This window comes from Marmota marmota, unplaced genomic scaffold, assembly GCF_001458135.2.
Source record: "Marmota marmota marmota unplaced genomic scaffold, marMar, whole genome shotgun sequence".
Classification (NCBI taxonomy): Eukaryota; Metazoa; Chordata; class Mammalia; order Rodentia; family Sciuridae; genus Marmota; species Marmota marmota.
In genome coordinates, this window is record NW_026000141.1 from 2,585,025 (window position 1) to 2,594,332 (window position 9,308).

A 9,308-nucleotide genomic window follows, 5' to 3' on the forward strand; every position below is an offset into this window, starting at 1 on the left:
ATATGTGTATAAGAGACAGTATATATATATATATATATATCAGAAAGCTACTCACAAGCATTATCTACTTTTAAGTTTTTGCAAATGTTCACCAGGGAAAGTGTGAGACTTTTGAAAGAGAATATTTCAGGCAGTATCTTGAACAAGAGCGACATGTTTTTGGAAGTGGAAGAGAGGCCCAGATTCATTCTGTTTAAACTAGCAAAGTCAAAAGTATCAAGTACTTGGACATGGATATTCCCAACAATCAAAGTTGTATCTTTTCTCACTCTGTAATAGTCAATGGAAATTATAAGCCCTGCCTGAGGTTTTCTAAAATGGGATTAGAGAAAACCCCAATAATCTCTTTAAGATAAAAAGTACTGGGACATTCAGCAATAAAGAGGAATTAAACCATGAGCTTAGCATGGTACAAGCTAATTGCAGGAGTGAACTCGCGTGGTTTGAGTAGAGGTTATAAAAAGAAAGAAAATGGAGAAGGTGCTTTTCCCAGCAGCCCCTGCTTAAAAGGCCTCTGGGCACATTCTGACGTGGCCATTGGTTTGTCTCGTGCCCTCAACGTTGTGTTGTCTTTTGGCAGGTACCTTTGCCCCTGTGCCTTAAAAGAGAAGGGCAGTAATGTGTGGGCTAACGATCGCCTGGCACACAGGGCCCTGAGGGGAGCGGGCATCTTCCCTGACCGCATGTTAAGTTTTTCAGAAACTTATCAGGAAACATGGGTGGAAAATTCAAATGCTGCTCCCTCCCCCACCTCCTCGGGTTGTGCTGCATGGAAGTGGGACTTGGCGGAAATCCACCAGAAAGGCCATGCAGGCCACATTGGATTCAACAGGCACAAGTTTTAATCACACCTAAAAAAACGCTCCTGGTAAGATGTTTTGGGGGAGGAGAGTAAGAAACAAACAAGCCCCCGAATCGCATGGTAAAATGGATGAGCAGAGCCGCCCAGGCTGCTGCAGAACAATTTAGGCTGCTATTTTAAGGCCACTTCCCTTGAAATGTGGATTGAAATATTACCAAAGGTTCCACAGGGTGCATCAGTGTGAATTGCAAATCAGAGCATTTGTTTAATCCTCTTTCAAGGCCCGGCCTTGGATCGCTGGCGTCCACGGGCTCCCTACTGCTTCTGGCGCAGAAGGGACCATTCAAGGGGGCAGCTTCTCTCCTCTATTCCCACACTCCAAAAAACAACACCGCAGACAGACACCCTCCAACTAAATTAGATTAAACTCCTTCTCTTCCACAGTGCATTAGCCTTTTTACTGCCTGAGCTGCGCTGTTCAGCTCCTCCTCGTTTAAAGACACAGCGCTTCTTTTCTGTCTCAGCAGCCATTGCCACAACAGCGAACACGACTGAGAAAAGAAAAAAAAAAAAAAAAAAGAAAGGGACAAAGCGCTCTGGACTGAGTGCCTTCAACCACAAGGAGGTTATCTGTTTAACACAGGAAGACCAGGTGGGTGTTGGCTTTGAAACAGAAACACATAAATGGACCCCCAACCTGGGCAGAGCTGGGCTCTGGAAGCACACAGATCAGCACACCAGGACACAGTTGCTGGACGTAGATGCCCATCATCTGCATTTGAGCTTCCCTCTTGGCGGCCATTGTCCTGCTCTGTCCCTCCTCAGCTGTTGGGTTCTCTGCCCAGCATCCCATCTGTTTGTTTCTGCTTTACTCCTGGGCTCTGGGATCCTTTCTTTGCCTGTCCTCAGATGTGGGTCACCAGGGGAGGGAACAGATCCACCAGACCTGGGCCCCTGCACAGTGACAGAGGAGGCCAGCATTAGACAGGGACACTGTAGGGACAGTGCAGGGATGGCCTCCACAGCCTGGCCCTGCCTCAGGCAGAAGGAACCCATCTCCTGCGCCTGGCCTGTGGGCTCAACAGCGGGCAGCCCCACCCCGGAGAGTGAGGGGGACCTGGGTCTGGTGCTGGTTAGGAGGCCTCTCCACCACAGTCACGTGACCTCTGCTGGGCTACTCCTGGTGTCTGTGCCTCAGTGATTTCATCTGAAAATGAGACCAGCTGGGCCCCAATCTCACTGGGCAAGTCAAGAACACTTCAGGGGACACACAGGAGACCTTTGAACAGTGGGGCACACCCTGGAGCTCTTGGAGTAGCTACTCTACTGGGAAGGGGGAGGGGGCTGTGTGGGCAGGGGTTGGGGAGGCGGCAGTGTGAGGCCCCAGGGACAGAAGCTGATGTCCGAGTGTGGAGAGTAACAGCACAGGCAGGGGGACCGGGCAGTGACACAGGCCAGGCTGTCTGAGCTCTGCCATGATATGAGGACTCTGACCCACAGGGCCGTGAAGCAGGCTGAGGGAAGGTCCCATTGGGATGGGAACCCAGGCCCCAGGTGCCGGCTGCAGCCCCAGGCCCAGGGCTAACTAAGGTGGGCCAGGGCTCCTAGCTGCTCTCCGCACTGCCTGCCTCTCGCCTGCAGAGGCACAGGGGACATTTACAGACAGCCTGGACTTCAGAAAGGGTCCTGTTTGGGTGACCAGTCAGCAGCCAGCAGGGTCAAGCCGTGGTCATGGCCTCCCCTCCCTCCATCCTCCTGGGCTGGGATGCTTATGTCACTGTCGTGTTTGGAAAGGACCTTTCAGCATCAGGCATAGTGGGGAAAGGTGTGTTGGTTTACCCGGGGCCTCAGCTGCGTGACCTCACATAAGTCACCTAACCTTTCTGTTTCTTCTGCTGTATGATAAGGATAATAGCACCTCCTTTGTGAGTTTGGGGTAGAAGTGAGACAACTCATGCTTAGAACCATGGTCGCTCACTACGTGGCAGTGACTGGTCTGCACACTGGTTGCCTTTTCTTCTTACATTCTTCACAGTGTCACTAGCAGTATTTTCCTTCCATCCACAGCCCCACAGCATGGTCTACAGGAGTCAGCTGCAGCCCCTGCAGGGCCCTTCACCGGCCTTCGCCTGTCCTCCAGCTCAGGCCTGGAACTGCCCCAGGCACATCTCTGCTTCAAAGTTCCTCACTGGAGGGAAGCCCCATCCTGGTGGCCCTCTGCTCCGTTCTGCGTTTTCCCAGCAGCAAGCCCAAGTTGGAAGGGCAGTCATGTCACAGAGCAGGCCTAGAGCAGGCCTGGGCTCCTGCCCTTGCCCCAGACTGGACTATCGTGGCTGGAAGGAGCACTCCTCTGTGGGTCAGGCTCAGCCTCCCTCTCTGTGCGCTCTGGGCCCGCATGCTCAGCACATGCGTGACTGCAGCTCCCTGCGGAGGGGAGAGGAGGACAGTGTGCTCTCCCACACCCGCGCCTCATCCTCCCAGCATCGCTGGCCACCCGCTGGCCACTGCTCCAGGGCAACTCGAGGCACGTTTGATGCCCTCGGATTACTCTGCATCTATTGCGTGTTTACGTCTGCTGCTCCTCCAGCGTGTCCCCAACCACCCTCTCCTAGGGAGCTCCGGCGGGCAGGGCAGGGACAGCGTGCCCTGGCCGAAGTTCATGCTCTGGCAAGAGGTGGCGCGGGGCACTGCAGGCTCTGCGACGGGAGCGGAGGAGGGCATCTGTGATGCAGGGACCGCATCAGGGCTGGCGGGGGCACCCACTAGAAGGTGGCGTAGGGGAGAGAGCATCCAGGGCAGGTATGCTAGCCGCTGGAGGGGGGCTGCCAGGCCAGTGTCTCCAGAGCCCAGCCCTCAGGTGCAGAATGCCGGAGGGGGGCAGCTTGAGGAAGGACGGTGTGCGGAGGAGGCCGGTGGTGGAGGATGAGTTCAGAGTGGCGCGGAAGAGAAGCCCAACAGGCCTGGCAGCCGCACTTACTCTGAATGACGCGGTGAGCCAGGCAGCGTTCTGGAGATGTGGGCTGCAAACTGACTTGGGTCTTCCCAGGACCACTCTGGCAACTGTCGAGGATGGGTGGCAGTGGGGGGACACACATGAGAGCCAGTGAGGGACACCTTGGTGCTCAGAGAGGTGGAAGGAGGCTTGGAGAGGCCCTGCCCCCGATTCCCACTCACTCCTTTGCTCCATCCTGACGGTTCCCTGGAGGTAAGGTATGCCCACCACCTCCGCCCCAGCGGGCAGCACTGGCATCCTTCCACCCAGACCTGCAGTGGCTTCATGCGGTTGACTTTGGACTTCCAGCCAGGACAGACCTCTGCTGGGTTTGGGGAGGCTTAGGGTTTGCTGAACACTGAAGCTTCTCCCTGCACAGGGACACAGACAGAGGCCGAGAACTGCCACCGTCAGAGCTCCCAGCTCTGCACTCCAAGTGCTGCCCCAGATTTGAGCCTCGGGGCTCATAGAGGTGATCTTATTTGGAAAAAGAGCCAAGTTAGGTATCTGCATGTTGAGGACCTTGGGATGACATCACTTTATATTATCTGGGTGAGCCCTGAATCTGAAGACAAGCATTACCGTGACAGAAGGTGGAAGGAGATCTGAGGAGAGCCCATGTGGAGAGCCAGGGGTGATGGGGCTGAAGGGGCAGGAGGACCCCAGGGACACCCTGGGGTGTCAGAGGGAGCTGCCCTGCGGGCACCCTGGTGTGAGGTTTCTTTGGAAGCGTGAGAGAACACATTTCCTCTGCTGGCCCTGTCCAGGTGTAGGCCCGAAGTCTATGCCGAGGGCTCAGGCTGGAGAGTGGCACTAAGGTCTCTAGTTCCTTTGCTTCTCCAGTCACAGCATGGTCTTCCTGAGAGGGGACCCAACTCCAGCCTCTGTTCCTAGCACCAAAAGCCTAGCCGTGCTCCACTCCCACTCCTTCAAGTCCAGTAAAGGACTTTCTCTGCGCTGGTCAAACACCAAGACTGGCTGGGAGGTGTGCTGTGCACTCCGACCCGTTCCTTTCCATGAAGGGACACAGGGTGGCATTGAGCTCAAGGCTCAGCCCTGGGAGGGCTTCCTCTGTGCCCTCAGCTGTGGGCAGCATGCAGGGTGGTGTCCAGGATTCCCTGGACACCTGGAAGGTTCTGGGGGGGTCCTGTCATGAGGGCACATGGCTGGCAGGTGCCAGGTGGGCGGCAGGGAGCGGGGAGGTGGGAGCTCCAGGGGTGCCCGGATTGGATCACAGAGCTGCCTCCTGCTCGGCTCTGGCTCTCACTCAGGCTCTGGCTCAGGCAGGGCAGGCGCTGACCGAGATCCTTGCTCCACCCTGTGCTGTGGGGGCCATACACAAGGAAGCTGAGGTGGGTGAATTAGGGAACCCCGCTCGGTGGACAGGGCTAGAGCTCCAGCAGACCCTCGAAGCTGCTCCTGCTGCATCCAGCACCCAGTTGCAGGACGATGGCAGCTGGGCAGGGCAGGTGGGGCAGTTCTGGGGTGAAGGAGGCCCACACCTGTGATAATGCACCCCATAACACTGGCTCCTCCTAAGTATAATGGGGCAGCTGAGTTCACGAGGGCAGAAGCTGAGCCAGGACCTGCTGGGCAAGTCTGGGCCATGGCCTGGAGCAGAAGATGGGAACAGAGATGCGTGGAGCCTCGGTGGGAAAAGCCACTAGGCAGGAATCTGAGTGGTGTGACCATCCGCATTAGTTGTCAGCTGAACCAGGCCACGGTCCCCAGGCCTTATCAAACATGCCTGTGGGTGCCCCTGGGACAAACTTCTCCAGCTGGCTGGCCTTACGTACAGGAGACCATCCTTGAAACTGTGAGTGCCAGCGAGTTGGGAGGCCCTGGGAGCAGAGCTAGGCCTCTCGGGGAGCAGGAGTTTGCCCCCTGTGGACTGCCAGGACTTGAGACCTGCCTAGCTGCCCTGCGAGCTCAGTGGTCATACTGTGTGTCCCCCACAGCTTCTGCCTGTGGATGGACCCTCACTGACAGAGGGTCAAGAGCTGGAGTGAGGTGGGCGGGGTTCCAGGCACGGATGTGCAGTGCACAGCAGGGTGGTCAGGTTCCCTGTTCAGTGCGTGGGGGTGATGTGACCTGCACAAAGTGCCCGCTACAAGGAGTGAGGATGTGGCTGCTCCTGAACCCTGCACCTGGCCCTCTCCTGAAATGGCCCTCTTCTAATTGGCACAAAACTGTGACACCCAGTTCTACTGCACTGTGTAGCCCTCAGAAGGTTCTGCTGAGAAGGTTCCCCTCCGCACAAAGCCCCCACTCCATGTGGACGGCCTGTGGGCTCCACTGGGTCTTCTTGAGCATGTTCTCCGTGAGACAAGAGCTGTGTGTACCCTCGGTGGATTACTGAGAGAGCATTCCCAGCAAGAGCATGCCACAGTCTGCTCCGGGCCCCCATGACTGGTGGCACTTGGTGGTACTGTGCATGTTTTTCAGCTGGCACATGATAATTGTGCATGTGTATAAGGTCCAACTTGATGCTTCCATTCACGTATCAATCATGCAGTGATGAAACTGGTGCAGTTAGCATTTCTATCACATCGAATGCTCACCACTTCTGTGATAAGACCACTCAGAACCCCTATTCGATTTTGAAACATATTTGACATTATTTTCAACTATAGTCAACTGCTGTGTAATAGAACATCAGCACCAATTCTTCCCATCTGATTGTAATGTGGCTACCCGTTCCTCTTCCCTCTCCCCTGCCTTCCCAGTGATACCCGCTCTCTCGTCTCTGCTTCTATTATTATATATTATTGACGTATTAGTTAGGGATCTTGTTAGCAAGTGACAAAACCCAACTCAAACTGTGTCTGGGAGTATAAGGGGTGAAGCATCAGGCAAGGCTGGATGCAGACATTACGCGAGCGTCTGCCCTGCTTCCTCCGTGTGTCTTCTCCAAGCCTTCTCCACAACTTGGCAACTTGGGGTTGGGGTGTGTGTGCGTGTGAGGGGGACCTGCACTGAACCTAATCCGCACCCTGTGGAATGTCTAGGAAGGATGAGGGGCTGTGTTACTAGGAGGAGGAAAGGAATTTATGGAAAACACTGTTGCCATCGCGATCCCCTGCATCAGTAAATAGTCATGTATTTCGGTATTAATGCAAGTTTTGAATCCACTGCCCAGATTGGGGTCTGGACTGACATTCCTCACAGGGGCCCACCCAAGTTAAGATACGTAGGAGAGAAACCTGAGTGGTAGAGTCCAGGAAACCTTTACATCAGGCCCCCTCTGGCTTCTGGGAGGCTTGAGTCCAGCAGCAACTGCAGCTAAACTAATCCCCAGGGGCACAGAGGGCAGCCGGCCGGAGACCTGTGCCCCTGGGAGTGAAGCAGGGTAAGTGCAGGTGGTTACCATCACCTTGGTTGGCCAGGTTGTCACTCTGGTTCTCGTCATTTATGGGTACAAAAGGGCCTCCCATGGGTGCGCTCACCTAACTGGCCGCCCAGGGCCACCAGCGACCGGGAGCAAGATGCTCTGTGGGTCTTCTGGGCCCTGTGACCCAGGTCAGAGCACAGACAACACCCAGGCTCTGGCCCCTGACGGGAGAGCGTGCAGCTTACCGCAGGTGGGGGCCACAAGTTTGGCCACAGAGTCAGGTCCAGGATGGCATCCCGAGCGCCTCCTGAGGTCTTGCAGTCCTCCTCTCCAGGAGCTGCTACTGCTGGAAGGGCAAATCCTGGGGCGATGTAGACCTGACCCCTCAGGCAGCAGGAGGAGGGAGCAGAAGACATGGTCGCTGCCCACACAGGGGGGTCCTCAGCAGTCACGCTGTTTCTCCTTCCACGTGGAACGTCAAGCGTGCAAAGCATGGGACGTGCCATGCCTCACCAAGGCCTTGCAGCCTGTGAGTCACTCAGAAGCTTCGTGAAATATGCTGCCAAGGGTGGACCACTCTCGGGGCCCAGTGGATACACACACAAGCCGCCCAAACAGGGAAGGACAGTGCCCTGCTGGAGGACCTGAGGCCTGACTCCCAAGTCCCTGCCCACTGGCTTGGGTTCCAGCCCCCACCTTGGAGCTGGAGCAGGGGCCTCTGTGCCCTTACAGGGTCTCAGCAGGTGGATACCAGGCTGCTCCTTTGCAACCTCCTGGCTCTGGTTTTAGTCACATCCTCCCAGCAGCAACTGACCCCAGCAAACAGCTCTGTCCACAGCCTGTGGTTACCAAGTGGTGGCTTCCTGGTAGCCCATTGCCTGCCTCCGCCTCTCAGGCAAGAAAGGGTGGTGACCTTTGAAGGGCTGGGGAGGACAAAAGGCCATGGAGATAAAGGGCTGCTCACTGGGACCGTCTTCCTGCTGCGGAGGAGACTGGGGACTGGGTGGCCTGAGCACATGTGCAGAGGGCTGGGGTCTGAGGGGCCACCCCACCAAGCTGGCTGCAGCCCCAGAGCCTCTGTGCAACTGAAACCGGCCAGCACTACAGAGATGTGCCTAGGTTTTGGAGACAGCGCTCCGTAATAATCTTTTTTTCCTGGTTAAGCATTAAAATTATATTTTGGATTATAGGGTTAGGTAAAGTAGTTATCACCATTCTTTTACATATTTCTCTTTGTTTTTTAAAAAAAGTTACTACAAGGCCAGGTGTGGTACACACGCCTGTAATCTCAGTGGCTCAGGAGTCTGGGTCAGGAGGATTTCGAGTTCAAAGCCAGCCTCAGCAACTTAGGCCCTAAGCACCTCAGTGAGCTCCTGTCTCTAAATAAAATACCAAAAAGGGCTGGGGATGCAGCTCAGTGGTTGTGTGCCCCTGGGTTCAACCCCCAGTTCCAAAAAAGCAAGAACACTTCAAATCACACCTGAGTCTCACTTTGGATTTTTCGTGGATGGTGCCAATTAAGATACCGGGCCCAGGTTTGTTTCTCCTCCCACATTTTCTTTGCTTTGTGCAGTGTTTTAAAGGAACATAAACTTTAAACCAGTCCCATGTTCCACATAAAAACCAGAGCTATGGGGTTCTTAAAAAACCTCAACATCTGGCCTGGGGCCTGGCTGCAGGCCAGTGGGGTGCCCCATGCTGGACTTCTGCCCCCAGCTCTGCCTGGTCTTGCTGCTGTCCTCCTCCCTGTTTCCTCCTGCGTGGCCTCTGCGCATAGAGAGGGCCATGTCAGATCCAGTGTCTGGCTGTAGGAACTTCTCAGGTCATTCGGGGCCACCCCTGCAGGTGGTCTGGTGCCAGGGCAAGGTCACTGGGGTGGGGACCCCATCACAACCTTGAGAAGGCCGCTGCCTTGGTCTCCCTGTGCGTGAAGCCAGCATAATTATATGTACACTGCAGGAGTCGGAGGCTTAATGGCTCATGTCAAGCCCGGGAAGACGCCTCCCGCAGCCGGAGCCGGGTTCTCCCCCTCTGCCCTGCCTCCTGCCCCAGAGGAGAGCAGCTGGCCCCCTGGCTGAGGGTGTGTGCCACGGGGTATCGGAAGCAGCCCTGCCTGCGAGGAGCTAGCCTGCCTGGCTCTGATGGGCCCAGGGGACATGCCATGCCTGAGTGTCACCCCAGGA